We start from the raw sequence: 21,525 nt of genomic DNA, 5'->3' as shown, positions 1-21,525 counted from the left end.
TTCATGTTTTTCAACACCGTTTCATGCTGCTTCTGTTTTTCAGACGGTTTCATGCTCCTCATATTTTTCACAGCTTTTAAAGCTCTTCATATTTTTCACACCTTTTCAGGCTCTTCATGTTTTTAACACAGCTTCATGCTCCTCCTATTTTTTCAGAGAGTTTGATGCTCCTCATGTATTTCACACCTTTCGAAGCTCTTCATATTTTTCACAAGTTTTCAGGCTCTTCATGTTTTTGAACACTGCTTCTTGCTCCTCCTAATTTTCAGAGAGTTTCATGCGCCTCATGTATTTCACACCTTTTGAAGCTTTTCATATTTTTCACACCTTTTCAGGCTCTTCATGTTTTTCCACACCACTTCATGGTTGTCCTATTTTTCAGCCCGTTACATGCTCCTCATGTATTTCACGCCTTTTTAAGCTCTTCATATTTTTCACACCTTTTCAGGCTCTTCATGTTTTTGATCACCATTTCATGCTGCTCCTATTTTTCAGACCGTTTCATGCTCCTCATATTTTTGACACCTTTTAAAGCTCCTCATATTTTTCACACCTTTTCAGGCTCTTCATGTTTTTCAACACTGCCTCATGCTGCTCCTATTTTTCCGACCGTTTCATGCTCCTCTTATTTTTGACACCTTTAGAAGCTCTTCTCATTTTTCACACCTTTTCAGGCTCTTCATGTTTTCAACACAGCTTCATGCTCCTCTTATTTTTCAGACGGTTTCATTCTCCTCATATTTTTGACACCTTTTGAAGCTCTTCATATTTTTCACACCATTTCAGGCTCTTCAAGTTTTTCACCATCACTTCATGCTCCTCCTTTTTGCAGACCTTTTCATGCTCCTCATTTTTTTCACACCTTTTGATGATCCTCATATTTTTCACACCTTTTCAGTCTCTTCTTTTTTTTGAACACCACTTCATGCTCCTCCTATTTTTCAACCGTTTCATGCTCATCTCATTTTTGACACCTTTTGAAGTTTTTCATATTTTTCACAACTTTTCAGGCTCTTCATGTTTTTCAACACCGCTTCATGCTCCTCCTATTTTTCAGACCGTTTCATTCTCCTCATATTTTTGACACCTTTTGATGCTCTTCATATTTTTCACACCTTTTCAGTATCTTCTTTTTTTTCAACACCACTTCATGCTCCTCCTATTTTTCAGACCGTTTCATGCTCATCTCATTTTTGACACATTTGAAGCTCTTCATATTTTTCACACCTTTTGAAGCTCTTCATATTTTTCACACGTTTTCAGGCTCTTCATGTTTTTCAACACCGCTTCATGCTCCTCCTATTTTTCAGACCGTTTCATGCTCCTCATATTTTTGACACCTTTTGAATCTCTTCATATTTTTCACACCTTTTCAGGCTCTTCTTTTTTTTAAACTCCACTTCATGCTCCTCTTATTTTTCATACCGTTTCATGCTCATCTCATTTTTGACACATTTCAAGCTTTCATATTTTTCACACCTTTTGAAGCTCTTCATGTTTTTGAACACCGCTTCATGCTCCTCCTATTTTTCAGACCGTTTCATGCTCCGCATATTTTGACACATTTTTAAGCTCTTCATATTTTTCACACCTTTTCAGGCTCTTCATGTTTTTCAACAACGCTTCATGCTCCTCCTATTTTTCAGACCGTTTCATGCTCCTCATATTTTGACACATTTTTAAGCGCTTCATATTTTCACACCTTTTCAGGCTCTTCATGTTTTTGAACACCGCTTCATGCTCCTCCTATTTTTCAGAACGTTTCATGCTCCGCATATTTTTACCACCTTTTGAAGCTTTTCATATTTTTCACACATTTTCTGGCTGTTCAAGTTTTTCAACACCACTTCATGCTCCTCCTTTTTTGCAGACCGTTTCATGCTCCCCATATTTTTTACACCTTTTGAAGCTCTTCATATTTTTCACACCTTTTCAGGCTCTTCATGTTTCTGATCACCGTTTCATGCTCCTCCTATTTTTCAGACCGTTTCATGCTCAGCTCATTTTTGACACCTTTTGAAGCTCTTCATATATTTCACACCTTTTGAAGCTCTTCATATTTTTCACACGTTTGCAGGCTCTTCATGTTTTTCAACACCGTTTCATGCTGCTTCTGTTTTTCAGGCGGTTTCATGCTCCTCATATTTTTCACAGCTTTTAAAGCTCTTCATATTTTTCACACCTTTTCAGGCTCTTCATGTTTTTAACACAGCTTCATGCTCCTCCTATTTTTCAGAGAGTTTCATGCTCCTCATGTATTTCACACCTTTTGAAGCTCTTCATATTTTTCACAAGTTTTCAGGCTCTTCATGTTTTTGAACACTGCTTCTTGCTCCTCCTAATTTTCAGAGAGTTTCATGCGCCTCATGTATTTCACACCTTTCGAAGCTCTTCATATTTTTCACAAGTTTTCAGGCTCTTCATGTTTTTGAACACTACTTCTTGCTCCTCCTAATTTTCAGAGAGTTTCATGCGCCTCATGTATTTCACACCTTTTGAAGCCTTTCATATTTTTCACACCTTTTCAGGCTCTTCATGTTTTTCAACACCACTTCATGCTCCTCCTCTTTTTCCGACCATTTCATGCTCCTCATATTTAGACACATTTTTAAGCTCTTCATATTTTTCACACCTTTTCAGGCTCTTCATGTTTTTGAACATCGCTTCATGCTCCTCCTCTTTGTCATAGAGTTTCATGCTCTTCATGTATTTCACACCTTTTGAAGCTCTTCATATTTTTCACACCTTTTGAAGCTCTTCATATTTTTCACACGTTTGCAGGCTCTTCATGTTTTTCAACACCGTTTCATGCTGCTTCTGTTTTTCAGACGGTTTCATGCTCCTCATATTTTTCACAGCTTTTAAAGCTCTTCATATTTTTCACACCTTTTCAGGCTCTTCATGTTTTTAACACAGCTTCATGCTCCTCCTATTTTTTCAGAGAGTTTGATGCTCCTCATGTATTTCACACCTTTCGAAGCTCTTCATATTTTTCACAAGTTTTCAGGCTCTTCATGTTTTTGAACACTGCTTCTTGCTCCTCCTAATTTTCAGAGAGTTTCATGCGCCTCATGTATTTCACACCTTTTGAAGCTTTTCATATTTTTCACACCTTTTCAGGCTCTTCATGTTTTTCCACACCACTTCATGGTTGTCCTATTTTTCAGCCCGTTACATGCTCCTCATGTATTTCACGCCTTTTTAAGCTCTTCATATTTTTCACACCTTTTCAGGCTCTTCATGTTTTTGATCACCATTTCATGCTGCTCCTATTTTTCAGACCGTTTCATGCTCCTCATATTTTTGACACCTTTTAAAGCTCCTCATATTTTTCACACCTTTTCAGGCTCTTCATGTTTTTCAACACTGCCTCATGCTGCTCCTATTTTTCCGACCGTTTCATGCTCCTCTTATTTTTGACACCTTTAGAAGCTCTTCTCATTTTTCACACCTTTTCAGGCTCTTCATGTTTTCAACACAGCTTCATGCTCCTCTTATTTTTCAGACCGTTTCATTCTCCTCATATTTTTGACACCTTTTGAAGCTCTTCATATTTTTCACACCATTTCAGGCTCTTCAAGTTTTTCACCATCACTTCATGCTCCTCCTTTTTGCAGACCTTTTCATGCTCCTCATTTTTTTCACACCTTTTGATGATCCTCATATTTTTCACACCTTTTCAGTCTCTTCTTTTTTTTGAACACCACTTCATGCTCCTCCTATTTTTCAACCGTTTCATGCTCATCTCATTTTTGATACCTTTTGAAGTTTTTCATATTTTTCACAACTTTTCAGGCTCTTCATGTTTTTCAACACCGCTTCATGCTCCTCCTATTTTTCAGACCGTTTCATTCTCCTCATATTTTTGACACCTTTTGATGCTCTTCATATTTTTCACACCTTTTCAGTATCTTCTTTTTTTTCAACACCACTTCATGCTCCTCCTATTTTTCAGACCGTTTCATGCTCATCTCATTTTTGACACATTTGAAGCTCTTCATATTTTTCACACCTTTTGAAGCTCTTCATATTTTTCACACGTTTTCAGGCTCTTCATGTTTTTCAACACCGCTTCATGCTCCTCCTATTTTTCAGACCGTTTCATGCTCCTCATATTTTTGACACCTTTTGAATCTCTTCATATTTTTCACACCTTTTCAGGCTCTTCTTTTTTTTAAACTCCACTTCATGCTCCTCTTATTTTTCATACCGTTTCATGCTCATCTCATTTTTGACACATTTGAAGCTTTCATATTTTTCACACCTTTTGAAGCTCTTCATGTTTTTGAACACCGCTTCATGCTCCTCCTATTTTTCAGACCGTTTCATGCTCCGCATATTTTGACACATTTTTAAGCTCTTCATATTTTTCACACCTTTTCAGGCTCTTCATGTTTTTCAACAACGCTTCATGCTCCTCCTATTTTTCAGACCGTTTCATGCTCCTCATATTTTGACACATTTTTAAGCGCTTCATATTTTCACACCTTTTCAGGCTCTTCATGTTTTTGAACACCGCTTCATGCTCCTCCTATTTTTCAGAACGCTTCATGCTCCGCATATTTTTACCACCTTTTGAAGCTTTTCATATTTTTCACACATTTTCTGGCTGTTCAAGTTTTTCAACACCACTTCATGCTCCTCCTTTTTTGCAGACCGTTTCATGCTCCCCATATTTTTTACACCTTTTGAAGCTCTTCATATTTTTCACACGTTTTCAGGCTCTTCATGTTTTTCAAGACCACTTCATGCTCCTCCTATTTTTCAGACCGTTTCATGCTCCTCATATTTTTGACACTTTTTGAAGCTCTTCATATTTTTCACACCTTTTCAGACTCTTCATGTTTTTGAACAGCACTACATGCTCCTCCTATTTGTCAGAGAGTTTCATGCTCTTCATGTATTTCACACCTTTTGAAGCTCTTCATATTTTTCACACCTTTTCAGGCTCTTCATGTTTTCCACACCACTTCATGCTTCTCCTATTTTTCAGACCGTTTCATGATCCTCATGAATTTCATGCCTTTGAAGCTCTTCATATTTTTCACACCTTTTCAGGCTCTTCATGTTTTTCAACAACGCTTCATGCTCCTCCTATTTTTCAGACCGTTTCATGCTCCTCATATTTTGACACATTTTTAAGCGCTTCATATTTTCACACCTTTTCAGGCTCTTCATGTTTTTGAACACCGCTTCATGCTCCTCCTATTTTTCAGAACGTTTCATGCTCCGCATATTTTTACCACCTTTTGAAGCTTTTCATATTTTTCACACATTTTCTGGCTGTTCAAGTTTTTCAACACCACTTCATGCTCCTCCTTTTTTGCAGACCGTTTCATGCTCCCCATATTTTTTACACCTTTTGAAGCTCTTCATATTTTTCACACGTTTTCAGGCTCTTCATGTTTTTCAAGACCACTTCATGCTCCTCCTATTTTTCAGACCGTTTCATGCTCCTCATATTTTTGACACTTTTTGAAGCTCTTCATATTTTTCACACCTTTTCAGACTCTTCATGTTTTTGAACAGCACTACATGCTCCTCCTATTTGTCAGAGAGTTTCATGCTCTTCATGTATTTCACACCTTTTGAAGCTCTTCATATTTTTCACACCTTTTCAGGCTCTTCATGTTTTCCACACCACTTCATGCTTCTCCTATTTTTCAGACCGTTTCATGCTCAGCTCATTTTTGACACCTTTTGAAGCTCTTCATATATTTCACACCTTTTGAAGCTCTTCATATTTTTCACACGTTTGCAGGCTCTTCATGTTTTTCAACACCGTTTCATGCTGCTTCTGTTTTTCAGGCGGTTTCATGCTCCTCATATTTTTCACAGCTTTTAAAGCTCTTCATATTTTTCACACCTTTTCAGGCTCTTCATGTTTTTAACACAGCTTCATGCTCCTCCTATTTTTCAGAGAGTTTCATGCTCCTCATGTATTTCACACCTTTTGAAGCTCTTCATATTTTTCACAAGTTTTCAGGCTCTTCATGTTTTTGAACACTGCTTCTTGCTCCTCCTAATTTTCAGAGAGTTTCATGCGCCTCATGTATTTCACACCTTTCGAAGCTCTTCATATTTTTCACAAGTTTTCAGGCTCTTCATGTTTTTGAACACTACTTCTTGCTCCTCCTAATTTTCAGAGAGTTTCATGCGCCTCATGTATTTCACACCTTTTGAAGCCTTTCATATTTTTCACACCTTTTCAGGCTCTTCATGTTTTTCCACACCACTTCATGGTTCTCCTATTTTTCAGCCCGTTACATGCTCCTCATGTATTTCACGCCTTTTCAAGCTCTTCATATTTTTCACACCTTTTCAGGCTCTTCATGTTTTTCATCACCATTTCATGCTGCTCCTATTTTTCAGACCGTTTCATGCTCCCCAATTTTTGACACCTTTTAAAGCTCCTCATATTTTTCACACCTTTTCAGGCTCTTCATGTTTCTGATCACCGTTTCATGCTCCTCCTATTTTTCAGACCGTTTCATGCTCACCTCATTTTTGACACCTTTAGAAGCTCTTCATATATTTCACAACTTTTGAAGCTCTTCATATTTTTCACACGTTTGCAGGCTCTTCATGTTTTTCAACACCGTTTCATGCTGCTTCTGTTTTTCAGACGGTTTCATGCTCCTCATATTTTTCACAGCATTTCAGACTCTTCATGTTTTTGAAAACCGCTTCATGCTCCTCCTTTTTTTCAGACCGTTTAATGCGCCTCATGTATTTCACACCTTTCGAAGCTCTTCATATTTTTCACACCTTTTCAGGCTCTTCATGTTTTTAACACAGCTTCATGCTCCTCCTATTTTTCAGAGAGTTTCATGCTCCTCATGTATTTCACACCTTTTGAAGTTCTTCATATTTTTCACACCTTTTCAGTCTCTTCATGTTTTTCCACACCACTTCATGCTCCTCCTATTTTTCAGACCGTTTCATGCTCCTCATATTTTTGACACTTTTTGAAGCTCTTCATATTTTCACATCTTTTCAGGCTTTTCATGTTTTTGAACACAGCTTCATGATCCTCCTATTTTTCAGACCGTTTCATGCTCTTCATATTTTTGACACTTTTAGAAGCTCTTCATATTTTTCACACCTTTTCAGGCTCTTCATGATTTTCACCACCACTTCATGCTCCTCTTATTTTTCAGACCGTTTCATGCTCTTCTCATTTTTGAAACCTTTAGAATCTCTCCATATTTTTCACACCTTTTCAGGCTCTTCATGTTTTTCAACACCGCTTCATGCTCCTCCTATTATTCCGACCGTTTCATTCTCCTCATATTTTTGACACCTTTTGAAGTTCTTCATATATTCACATCTTTTCAGGCTCTTCTTTTTTTTTCAATTCCACTTCATGATCCTCTTATTTTTCAGACTGATTCATGCTCATGTCATTTTTGACACATTTGAAACTCTTCATATTTTTCACACTTTTTGAAGCTCTTCATATTTTTCACACGTTTTCAGGCTCTTCATATTTTTCAAACCACTTCATGCTCTTCCTATTATTCAGAACGTTTCATTCTCCTCATATTTTTGACACCTTTTGAAGGTCTTCATATATTTCACACCTTTTCAGCCTCTTCTTTTTTTTCAACACCACTTCATGCTCCTCTTATTTTTCAGACCTTTTCATGCTCATCTCATTTTTGACACATTTGAAGCTCTTCATATTTTTCACACCTTTTGAAGCTCTTCATATTTTTCACAACTTTTCAGGCTCTTAATGTTTTTCAACAACGCTTCATGCTCCTCCTATTTTTCAGACCGTTTCATGCTCCTCATATTTTTGACACTTTTTGAATCTCTTCATATTTTTCACAACTTTTTAGGCTCTTCATGTTTTTCAACACCGATTCATGCTCCTCCTCTTTTTCAGACCGTTTCATGCTCCTCATATTTTGACACATTTTGAAGCTCTTCATATTTCTCACACCTTTTCAGTCTCTTAATATTTTTCAACACCACTTCATGTTCCTCCAATTTTTCAGTCCGTTTCATGCACATCTCATTTTTGACACCTTTTGAAGCTCTTCATATATTTCACACCTTTTCAGGGTCTTCATTTTTTTCAACTCCGCTTCATGCTCCTCCTATTATTCAGACCGTTTCATGCTCATCTCATTTTTGACACCTTTTGAAGCTCTTCATATTTTTCACACCTTTTCAGGCTCTTCATGTTTTTGAACACTGCTTCATGGTTCTCCTATTTTTCAGAACTTTTCATGCTCCTCATATAATTCACACCTTTTGAAGCTCTTCATATTTTTCACACCTTTTCAGGCTCTTCATGTTTTTCAACACCACTTCATGCTCCTCCTATTTTTCACACCCTTTCATGCTAATCTAATTTTTGACACCTTTTGAAGCTCTTCATATTTTTCACACCTTTTGAAGGTCTTCATATTTTTCACACCTTTTCAGGCTGTTCATGTTTTTGAACACCACTTATGCTCGTCCTATTTTTCAGACCGTTTCATGCTCCTCATATTTTTGACACCTTTTGAAGCTCTTCATATTTTTCACAGCTTTTCAGGCTCTTCATGTTTTTCAACACCGCTTCATGATCCTCCTATTTTTCGGACCGTTTCATGCTCCTCATATTTTTGACACCTTTTGAAGCTCTGCATTTTTTTCACACGTTTTCAGCTCTTCATGTTTTTCAACACCGCTTCATGATCCTCCTATTTTTCAGACCGTTTCAAGCTCATCTCATATTTGACAACTTTTGAAGCTTTTCATATTTTTCACAACATTTCAGGCTATTCATGTTTTTGAACACCGCTTCATGCTCCTCCTATTTTTCAGAGAGTTTCATGCTCCTCATGTATTTCACACCTTTTGAAGCTCTTCATATTTTTCACACCTTTTCAGGGTCTTCATGTTTTTCCACACCACTTCATGCTTCTCCTATTTTTCAGCCCGTTTCATGCTCCTCATGTATTTCACACCTTTTGAAGCTCTTCATATTTTTCACACCTTATCAGGCTCTTCATGTTTTTGATCACTGTTCCATGCTCCTCCTATTGTTCAGACCGTTTCATGCTCCTCATATTTGACACCTTTTGAAGCTCTTCATATTTTTCACACCTTCTCAGGCTTCATGTTTTTCAACACCGCTTCATGCTCCTCCTATTTTTCAGACCGCTTCATTCTCCTCATATTTTGACACCTTTTGAAGCTCTTCATATATTTCACACCTTTACAGGCTCTTCTTTTTTTTCAACACCACTTCATGCTCCTCCTATTTTTCAGACCGTTTCATGCTCATCTCATTTTTGACACCTTTTGAAGCTCTTCATATTTTTCACAACTTTGAAACTCTTCATATTTTTCACACGTTTTCAGGCTCTTCATATTTTTCAACATCGCTTCATGCGGCTTCTATTTTTCAGACCGTTTCATGCTCCTCGTATTTTTGACACGTTTTGAAGCTCTTCATATTTTTCACACCTTTTCAGGCTCTTCACGTTTTTGAACAACGCTTCATGCTCCTCCTATTTTTCAGACCGTTTCATGCTCCTCGTATTTTTGACACCTTTTGAAGCTCCTCATATTTTTCACATCTTTTCAGGCTCTTCATGTTTTTGAACACCACTTCATGCTCCTCCTATTTTTTAGACAGTTTCATGCTCCTCATGTTTTTCACACCTTTTGAAGCTCTTCATATTATTCGCACATTTTCAGGCTCTTCATGTATTTGAACACCGTTTCATGCTCCTCCTATTTTTCAGACCATTTCATGCTCTTCATATATTTCACACCTTTTGAAGGTCTTCATATTTTTCACATTTCTGAAGCTCTTCATATTTTTCACACCTTTTCAGGCTCTTCATGTTTTTCAACACCGCTTCATCCTCCTCCTATTTTTCAGACCGTTTCATGCTCCTCATATTTTTGACACTTTTTGAAGCTCTTCATATTTTTCACACCTTTTCAGGCTCTTCATGTTTTTCAACACCATTTCATGCTCCTCATATTTTTGACACCTTTTGAATCTCTTCATATTTTTCACACCTTTTCAGGCTCTTCTTTTTTTTCAACTCCACTTCATGCTCCTCTTATTTTTCAGACCGTTTCATGCTCATCTTATTTTTGACACATTTGAAGCTCTTCATATTTTTCACACCTTTTGAAGCTCTTCATATTTTTCACACCTTTTCAGGCTCTTCTTTTTTTTCAACACCACTTCATGCTCCTCTTATTTTTCAGACCATTTCATGCTCCTTGTATTTTGACACATTTTTAAGCTCTTCATATTTTTCACACCTTTTCAGGCTCTTCATGTTTTTGAATATCGCTTCATGCTCCTCCTATTTTTCAGACCGTTTCATGCTCCACATATTTTTACCACCTTTTGAAGCTTTTCATATTTTTCACACATTTTCTGGCTGTTCAAGTTTTCAACACCACTTCATGCTCCTCCTTTTTTGCAGACCGTTTCATGCTCCCCATATTTTTTACATCTTTTGAAGCTCTTCATATTTTTCACACGTTTTCAGACTCTTCATGTTTTTCAAGACCGCTTCATGCTCCTCCTATTTTTCAGACCGTTTCATGCTCCTCATATTTTTGACACTTTTTGAAGCTCTTCATATTTTTCACACCTTTTCAGACTCTTCATGTTTTTGAACACCACTACATGCTCCTCCTATTTGTCAGAGAGTTTCATGCTCTTCATGTATTTCACACCTTTTGAAGCTCTTCATATTTTTCACACCTTTTCAGGCTCTTCATGTTTCTGATCACCGTTTCATGCTCCTCCTATTTTTCATACCGTTTCATGCTCATCTCATTTTTGACACCTTTTGAAGCTCTTCATATATTTCACACCTTTTGAACCTCTTCATATTTTTCACACGTTTGCAGGCTCTTCATGTTTTTGAACACTGTTTCATGCTGCTTCTGTTTTTCAGATGGTTTCATGCTCCTCATATTTTTCACAGCTTTTAAAGCTCTTCATATTTTTCACACCTTTTCAGGCTCTTCATGTTTTTAACACAGCTTCATGCTCCTCCTATTTTTCAGAGAGTTTCATGCTCCTCATGTATTTCACACCTTTTGAAGCTCTTCATATTTTTCACAAGTTTTCAGGCTCTTCATGTTTTTGAACACTGCTTCTTTCTCCTCCTAATTTTCAGAGAGTTTCATGCGCCTCATGTATTTCACACCTTTCGAAGCTCTTCATATTTTTCACAAGTTTTCAGGCTCTTCATGTTTCTGAACACTGCTTCTTGCTCCTCCTAATTTTCAGCGAGTTTCATGCGCCTCATGTATTTCACACCTTTTGAAGCCTTTCATATTTTTCACACCTTTTCAGGCTCTTCATGTTTTTCCACACCGCTTCATCCTCCTCCTATTTTTGAGACCGTTTCATGCTCCTCATATTTATGACACCTTTTAAAGCTCCTCATATTTTTCACACCTTTTCAGGCTCTTCATGTTTTCCAACACTGCCTCATGCTGCTCCTATTTTTCAGACCGTTTCATGCTCCTCATATTTTTGACACCTTTAGAAGCTCTTCTTATTTTTCACACCTTTTCAGGCTCTTCATGTTTTCAACACAGCTTCATGCTCCTCCTATGTTTCAGACCGTTTCATTCTCCTCATATTTTTGACACCTTTTTAAGCTCTTCATATTTTTCACACCTTTTCAGGCTCGTCATGTTTTTGAACACCGTGTCATGCTCCTCCTATTTTTCAGGCCCTTTCATGCTCCTCATATTTTTGACCCCTTTTGAAGCTCTTCGTATAATTCCCACCTTTTCAGGCTCTTCATTTTTTTAAACACCACTTCATGCTCCTCCTATTTTTCAGACCGTTTCATGCAGATCTCATTTTTGACACCTTTTGAAGCTCTTCATATTTTTCACACGTTTTCAGGCTCCATGTTTTTCAACACCGCTTCATGCTCCTCCTATTTTTCAGACCGTTTCATGCTCCTCATATTTTTGACACTTTTTGAAGCTGTTCATATTTTTCACACCTTTTCAGGCTCTTCATGTTTTTCAACACCGTTTCATGCTCCTCATATTTTTGACACCTTTTGAATCTCTTCATATTTTTCACATCTTTTCAGGCTCTTCATGTTTTTCAATACCTCTTCATGCTCCTCCTATTTTTCAGCCCGTTTCATACTCCTCATGTTTGACACCTTTTGAAGGTCTTCATATATTTCACACCTTTTCAGGCTCTTCTTTTTTTTAAACTCCACTTCATGCTCCTCTTATTTTTCAGACCGTTTCATGCTCATCTCATTTTTGACACATTTGAAGCTCTTCATATGTTTCACACCTTTTGAACCTCTTCATATTTTTCACAACTTTTCAGGCTCTTCATGTTTTTCAACATCGCTTCATGCTCCTCCTATTTTTCAGACCGTTTCATGCTCCTCATATTTTGACACATTTTTAAGCTCTTCATATTTTTCACACCTTTTCAGGCTCTTCATGTTTTTGAACACCGCTTCATGCTCCTCCTATTTTTCAGACCGTTTCATGCTCCTCATATTTTTGACACTTTTTGAAGCTCTTCATATTTTTCACACCTTTTCAGACTCTTCATGTTTTTGAACAGCACTACATGCTCCTCCTATTTGTCAGAGAGTTTCATGCTCTTCATGTATTTCACACCTTTTGAAGCTCTTCATATTTTTCACACCTTTTCAGGCTCTTCATGTTTTCCACACCACTTCATGCTTCTCCTATTTTTCAGACCGTTTCATGATCCTCATGAATTTCATGCCTTTGAAGCTCTTCATATTTTTCACACCTTTTCAGGCTCTTCATGTTTCTGATCACCGTTTCATGCTCCTCCTATTTTTCAGACCGTTTCATGCTCAGCTCATTTTTGACACCTTTTGAAGCTCTTCATATATTTCACACCTTTTGAAGCTCTTCATATTTTTCACACGTTTGCAGGCTCTTCATGTTTTTCAACACCGTTTCATGCTGCTTCTGTTTTTCAGGCGGTTTCATGCTCCTCATATTTTTCACAGCTTTTAAAGCTCTTCATATTTTTCACACCTTTTCAGGCTCTTCATGTTTTTAACACAGCTTCATGCTCCTCCTATTTTTCAGAGAGTTTCATGCTCCTCATGTATTTCACACCTTTTGAAGCTCTTCATATTTTTCACAAGTTTTCAGGCTCTTCATGTTTTTGAACACTGCTTCTTGCTCCTCCTAATTTTCAGAGAGTTTCATGCACCTCATGTATTTCACACCTTTCCAAGCTCTTCATATTTTTCACAAGTTTTCAGGCTCTTCATGTTTTTGAACACTACTTCTTGCTCCTCCTAATTTTCAGAGAGTTTCATGCGCCTCATGTATTTCACACCTTTTGAAGCCTTTCATATTTTTCACACCTTTTCAGGCTCTTCATGTTTTTCCACACCACTTCATGGTTCTCCTATTTTTCAGCCCGTTACATGCTCCTCATGTATTTCACGCCTTTTCAAGCTCTTCATATTTTTCACACCTTTTCAGGCTCTTCATGTTTTTCATCACCATTTCATGCTGCTCCTATTTTTCAGACCGTTTCATGCTCCCCAATTTTTGACACCTTTTAAAGCTCCTCATATTTTTCACACCTTTTCAGGCTCTTCATGTTTCTGATCACCGTTTCATGCTCCTCCTATTTTTCAGACCGTTTCATGCTCACCTCATTTTTGACACCTTTAGAAGCTCTTCATATATTTCACAACTTTTGAAGCTCTTCATATTTTTCACACGTTTGCAGGCTCTTCATGTTTTTCAACACCGTTTCATGCTGCTTCTGTTTTTCAGACGGTTTCATGCTCCTCATATTTTTCACAGCATTTCAGACTCTTCATGTTTTTGAAAACCGCTTCATGCTCCTCCTTTTTTTCAGACCGTTTAATGCGCCTCATGTATTTCACACCTTTCGAAGCTCTTCATATTTTTCACACCTTTTCAGGCTCTTCATGTTTTTAACACAGCTTCATGCTCCTCCTATTTTTCAGAGAGTTTCATGCTCCTCATGTATTTCACACCTTTTGAAGTTCTTCATATTTTTCACACCTTTTCAGTCTCTTCATGTTTTTCCACACCACTTCATGCTCCTCCTATTTTTCAGACCGTTTCATGCTCCTCATATTTTTGACACTTTTTGAAGCTCTTCATATTTTCACATCTTTTCAGGCTTTTCATGTTTTTGAACACAGCTTCATGATCCTCCTATTTTTCAGACCGTTTCATGCTCTTCATATTTTTGACACTTTTAGAAGCTCTTCATATTTTTCACACCTTTTCAGGCTCTTCATGATTTTCACCACCACTTCATGCTCCTCTTATTTTTCAGACCGTTTCATGCTCTTCTCATTTTTGAAACCTTTAGAATCTCTCCATATTTTTCACACCTTTTCAGGCTCTTCATGTTTTTCAACACCGCTTCATGCTCCTCCTATTATTCCGACCGTTTCATTCTCCTCATATTTTTGACACCTTTTGAAGTTCTTCATATATTCACATCTTTTCAGGCTCTTCTTTTTTTTTCAACTCCACTTCATGCTCCTCTTATTTTTCAGACCGATTCATGCTCATGTCATTTTTGACACATTTGAAACTCTTCATATTTTTCACACTTTTTGAAGCTCTTCATATTTTTCACACGTTTTCAGGCTCTTCATATTTTTCAAACCGCTTCATGCTCTTCCTATTATTCAGAACGTTTCATTCTCCTCATATTTTTGACACCTTTTGAAGGTCTTCATATATTTCACACCTTTTCAGCCTCTTCTTTTTTTTCAACACCACTTCATGCTCCTCTTATTTTTCAGACCTTTTCATGCTCATCTCATTTTTGACACATTTGAAGCTCTTCATATTTTTCACACCTTTTGAAGCTCTTCATATTTTTCACAACTTTTCAGGCTCTTAATGTTTTTCAACAACGCTTCATGCTCCTCCTATTTTTCAGACCGTTTCATGCTCCTCATATTTTTGACACTTTTTGAATCTCTTCATATTTTTCACAAGTTTTTAGGCTCTTCATGTTTTTCAACACCGATTCATGCTCCTCCTCTTTTTCAGACCGTTTCATGCTCCTCATATTTTGACACATTTTGAAGCTCTTCATATTTCTCACACCTTTTCAGTCTCTTAATATTTTTCAACACCACTTCATGTTCCTCCAATTTTTCAGTCCGTTTCATGCACATCTCATTTTTGACACCTTTTGAAGCTCTTCATATATTTCACACCTTTTCAGGGTCTTCATTTTTTTCAACTCCGCTTCATGCTCCTCCTATTATTCAGACCGTTTCATGCTCATCTCATTTTTGACACCTTTTGAAGCTCTTCATATTTTTCACACCTTTTCAGGCTCTTCATGTTTTTGAACACTGCTTCATGGTTCTCCTATTTTTCAGAACTTTTCATGCTCCTCATATAATTCACACCTTTTGAAGCTCTTCATATTTTTCACACCTTTTCAGGCTCTTCATGTTTTTCAACACCACTTCATGCTCCTCCTATTTTTCACACCCTTTCATGCTAATCTAATTTTTGACACCTTTTGAAGCTCTTCATATTTTTCACACCTTTTGAAGGTCTTCATATTTTTCACACCTTTTCAGGCTGTTCATGTTTTTGAACACCACTTATGCTCGTCCTATTTTTCAGACCGTTTCATGCTCCTCATATTTTTGACACCTTTTGAAGCTCTTCATATTTTTCACAGCTTTTCAGGCTCTTCATGTTTTTCAACACCGCTTCATGATCCTCCTATTTTTCGGACCGTTTCATGCTCCTCATATTTTTGACACCTTTTGAAGCTCTGCATTTTTTTCACACGTTTTCAGCTCTTCATGTTTTTCAACACCGCTTCATGATCCTCCTATTTTTCAGACCGTTTCAAGCTCATCTCATATTTGACAACTTTTGAAGCTTTTCATATTTTTCACAACATTTCAGGCTATTCATGTTTTTGAACACCGCTTCATGCTCCTCCTATTTTTCAGAGAGTTTCATGCTCCTCATGTATTTCACACCTTTTGAAGCTCTTCATATTTTTCACACCTTTTCAGGGTCTTCATGTTTTTCCACACCACTTCATGCTTCTCCTATTTTTCAGCCCGTTTCATGCTCCTCATGTATTTCACACCTTTTGAAGCTCTTCATATTTTTCACACCTTATCAGGCTCTTCATGTTTTTGATCACTGTTCCATGCTCCTCCTATTTTTCAGACCGTTTCATGCTCCTCATATTTGACACCTTTTGAAGCTCTTCATATTTTTCACACCTTCTCAGGCTTCATGTTTTTCAACACCGCTTCATGCTCCTCCTATTTTTCAGACCGCTTCATTCTCCTCATATTTTGACACCTTTTGAAGCTCTTCATATATTTCACACCTTTACAGGCTCTTCTTTTTTTTCAACACCACTTCATGCTCCTCCTATTTTTCAGACCGTTTCATGCTCATCTCATTTTTGACACCTTTTGAAGCTCTTCATATTTTTCACAACTTTGAAACTCTTCATATTTTTCACACGTTTTCAGGCTCTTCATATTTTTCAACATCGCTTCATGCGGCTTCTATTTTTCAGACCGTTTCATGCTCCTCGTATTTTTGACACGTTTTGAAGCTCTTCATATTTTTCACACCTTTTCAGGCTCTTCACGTTTTTGAACAACGCTTCATGCTCCTCCTATTTTTCAGACCGTTTCATGCTCCTCGTATTTTTGACACCTTTTGAAGCTCCTCATATTTTTCACATCTTTTCAGGCTCTTCATGTTTTTGAACACCACTTCATGCTCCTCCTATTTTTTAGACAGTTTCATGCTCCTCATGTTTTTCACACCTTTTGAAGCTCTTCATATTATTCGCACATTTTCAGGCTCTTCATGTATTTGAACACCGTTTCATGCTCCTCCTATTTTTCAGACCATTTCATGCTCTTCATATATTTCACACCTTTTGAAGGTCTTCATATTTTTCACATTTCTGAAGCTCTTCATATTTTTCACACCTTTTCAGGCTCTTCATGTTTTTCAACACCGCTTCATCCTCCTCCTATTTTTCAGACCGTTTCATGCTCCTCATATTTTTGACACTTTTTGAAGCTCTTCATATTTTTCACACCTTTTCAGGCTCTTCATGTTTTTCAACACCATTTCATGCTCCTCATATTTTTGACACCTTTTGAATCTCTTCATATTTTTCACACCTTTTCAGGCTCTTCTTTTTTTTCAACTCCACTTCATGCTCCTCTTATTTTTCAGACCGTTTCATGCTCATCTTATTTTTGACACATTTGAAGCTCTTCATATTTTTCACACCTTTTGAAGCTCTTCATATTTTTCACACCTTTTCAGGCTCTTCTTTTTTTTCAACACCACTTCATGCTCCTCTTATTTTTCAGACCATTTCATGCTCCTTGTATTTTGACACATTTTTAAGCTCTTCATATTTTTCACACCTTTTCAGGCTCTTCATGTTTTTGAATATCGCTTCATGCTCCTCCTATTTTTCAGACCGTTTCATGCTCCACATATTTTTACCACCTTTTGAAGCTTTTCATATTTTTCACACATTTTCTGGCTGTTCAAGTTTTCAACACCACTTCATGCTCCTCCTTTTTTGCAGACCGTTTCACGCTCCCCATATTTTTTACACCTTTTGAAGCTCTTCATATTTTTCACACGTTTTCAGACTCTTCATGTTTTTCAAGACCGCTTCATGCTCCTCCTATTTTTCAGACCGTTTCATGCTCCTCATATTTTTGACACTTTTTGAAGCTCTTCATATTTTTCACACCTTTTCAGACTCTTCATGTTTTTGAACACCACTACATGCTCCTCCTATTTGTCAGAGAGTTTCATGCTCTTCATGTATTTCACACCTTTTGAAGCTCTTCATATTTTTCACACCTTTTCAGGCTCTTCATGTTTCTGATCACCGTTTCATGCTCCTCCTATTTTTCATACCGTTTCATGCTCATCTCATTTTTGACACCTTTTGAAGCTCTTCATATATTTCACACCTTTTGAACCTCTTCATATTTTTCACACGTTTGCAGGCTCTTCATGTTTTTGAACACTGTTTCATGCTGCTTCTGTTTTTCAGATGGTTTCATGCTCCTCATATTTTTCACAGCTTTTAAAGCTCTTCATATTTTTCACACCTTTTCAGGCTCTTCATGTTTTTAACACAGCTTCATGCTCCTCCTATTTTTCAGAGAGTTTCATGCTCCTCATGTATTTCACACCTTTTGAAGCTCTTCATATTTTTCACAAGTTTTCAGGCTCTTCATGTTTTTGAACACTGCTTCTTTCTCCTCCTAATTTTCAGAGAGTTTCATGCGCCTCATGTATTTCACACCTTTCGAAGCTCTTCATATTTTTCACAAGTTTTCAGGCTCTTCATGTTTCTGAACACTGCTTCTTGCTCCTCCTAATTTTCAGCGAGTTTCATGCGCCTCATGTATTTCACACCTTTTGAAGCCTTTCATATTTTTCACACCTTTTCAGGCTCTTCATGTTTTTCCACACCGCTTCATCCTCCTCCTATTTTTGAGACCGTTTCATGCTCCTCATATTTATGACACCTTTTAAAGCTCCTCATATTTTTCACACCTTTTCAGGCTCTTCATGTTTTCCAACACTGCCTCATGCTGCTCCTATTTTTCAGACCGTTTCATGCTCCTCATATTTTTGACACCTTTAGAAGCTCTTCTTATTTTTCACACCTTTTCAGGCTCTTCATGTTTTCAACACAGCTTCATGCTCCTCCTATGTTTCAGACCGTTTCATTCTCCTCATATTTTTGACACCTTTTTAAGCTCTTCATATTTTTCACACTTTTTCAGGCTCGTCATGTTTTTGAACACCGTGTCATGCTCCTCCTATTTTTCAGGCCCTTTCATGCTCCTCATATTTTTGACCCCTTTTGAAGCTCTTCGTATAATTCCCACCTTTTCAGGCTCTTCATTTTTTTAAACACCACTTCATGCTCCTCCTATTTTTCAGACCGTTTCATGCAGATCTCATTTTTGACACCTTTTGAAGCTCTTCATATTTTTCACACGTTTTCAGGCTCCATGTTTTTCAACACCGCTTCATGCTCCTCCTATTTTTCAGACCGTTTCATGCTCCTCATATTTTTGACACTTTTTGAAGCTGTTCATATTTTTCACACCTTTTCAGGCTCTTCATGTTTTTCAACACCGTTTCATGCTCCTCATATTTTTGACACCTTTTGAATCTCTTCATATTTTTCACACCTTTTCAGGCTCTTCATGTTTTTCAATACCTCTTCATGCTCCTCCTATTTTTCAGCCCGTTTCATACTCCTCATGTTTGACACCTTTTGAAGGTCTTCATATATTTCACACCTTTTCAGGCTCTTCTTTTTTTTAAACTCCACTTCATGCTCCTCTTATTTTTCAGACCGTTTCATGCTCATCTCATTTTTGACACATTTGAAGCTCTTCATATGTTTCACACCTTTTGAACCTCTTCATATTTTTCACAACTTTTCAGGCTCTTCATGTTTTTCAACATCGCTTCATGCTCCTCCTATTTTTCAGACCGTTTCATGCTCCTCATATTTTGACACATTTTTAAGCTCTTCATATTTTTCACACCTTTTCAGGCTCTTCATGTTTTTGAACACCGCTTCATGCTCCTCCTATTTTTCAGACCGTTTCATGCTCCGCACATTTTTACCACCTTTTGAAGCTTTTCATATTTTTCACACATTTTCTGGCTGTTCAAGTTTTTCAACATCACTTCATGCTCCTCCTTTTTTGCAGACCGTTTCTTGCTCCCCATATTTTTTACACCTTTTGAAGCTCTTCATATTTTTCACACGTTTTCAGTCTCTTCATGTTTTTCAAGACCGCTTCATGCTCCTCCTATTTTTCAGACCGTTTCATGCTCCTCATATTTTTGACACTTTTTGAAGCTCTTCATATTTTTCACACCTTTTCAGACTCTTCATGTTTTTGAATACCACTACATGCTCTTCCTATTTATCAGAGAGTTTCATGCTCTTCATGTATTTCACACCTTTTGAAGCTCTTCATATTTTTCACACCTTTTCAGGCTCTTCATGTTTTCCACACCACTTCATGCTTCTCCTATTTTTCAGACCGTTTCATGATCCTCATGAATTTCATGCCTTTGAAGCACTTCATATTTTTCACACCTTTTCAGGCTCTTCATGTTTCTGATCACCGTTTCATGCTCCTCCTATTTTTCAGACCGTTTCATGCTCATCTCATTTTTGACACCTTTTGAAGCTCTTCATATATTTCACACCTTTTGAAGCTCTTCATATTTTTCACACGTTTGCAGGCTCTTCATGTTTTTCAACACCGCTTCATGCTCCTCCTATTTTTCAGACCGTTTCATGCTCCTCATGTATTTCACACCTTTTGAAGCTCTTCATATTTTTCACACCTTTTCAGGCTCTTCATGTTTTTCAACACCACTTCATGCTCCTACTATTTTTCAAAGGGTTTCATGCTCCTCATATTTTTGACACCTTTTGAAGCCCTTCATATTTTTGACACCTTTTCAAGCTCTTCATGTTTTTAAACACCGCTTCATGCTCCTCCTATTTTTCAGACCGTTTCATGCTCCTCATGTATTTCACACCTTTTGAAACTCTTTATATTTTTCACACCTTTTCAGGCTCTTCATGTTTTTCAACACCGCTTCATGCTCCTCCTGTTTTTCAGACCATTTCATGCTCCTTTTTTTTTTGACACCTTTTGAAGCTCTTCATATTTTTCACACCTTTTCAGGTTCTTCATGTTTTTCAACACCGCTTCATGCTCCTCCTATTTTTCAGACCGTTTCATCCTCCTCATCTGTTTGACACCCTTTGAAGCTCTTCATATATTTCACACTTTTTCAGGCTCTTCATGTTTTTCAACACCACTTGATGCTCTTCCTATTTTTCAGACCGTTTCATGGTCCCCATATTTTTGACACCTTTTGAAGCTCTTCATATTTTTCACATCATTTCAGTCTCTTCTTGTTTTTCAACACCACTTCATGCTCCTCCAATTTTTCAGAACGATTCATGCTCCTCATATTTTTCACACTTTTTGCAGCTCTTCATATATTTCACACCTTTTCAGGCTCTTCATGTTTTTCACTCCTTTTCAGGCACTTCATGTTTTTCAACAACGTTTCATGCTCCTCCTATTTTTAACACCGTTTCATGCTCCTCATATTTTTTACACCTTTTGAAACTCTTCATATTTTTCACACCTTTTCAGGCTCTTCATGTTATTTAACCCCTCTTCATGGTCCTCCTATTTTTCAGACCTTTTAATTATCCTCATATATTTCACACATTTTGAAGCTCTTCATATATTTCACATCTTTTCAGGCTCCTCATGCTTTAGATCATCGCTTCATGCTCCTCATATTTTCAGACCGTTTCATCCTCCTCATATATTTGACACCTTTCAAAGCTCCTCATATTTTTCTCACCTTTTCAGTCTTTTCATGTTTTTCAACACGGCTTCATGCTCCTCC

Source organism: Dama dama, unplaced genomic scaffold (genome assembly GCF_033118175.1).
Source record: "Dama dama isolate Ldn47 unplaced genomic scaffold, ASM3311817v1 ptg000125l, whole genome shotgun sequence".
In the NCBI taxonomy this organism is placed as follows: Eukaryota; Metazoa; Chordata; class Mammalia; order Artiodactyla; family Cervidae; genus Dama; species Dama dama.
This window is presented reverse-complemented; position numbering follows the sequence as displayed.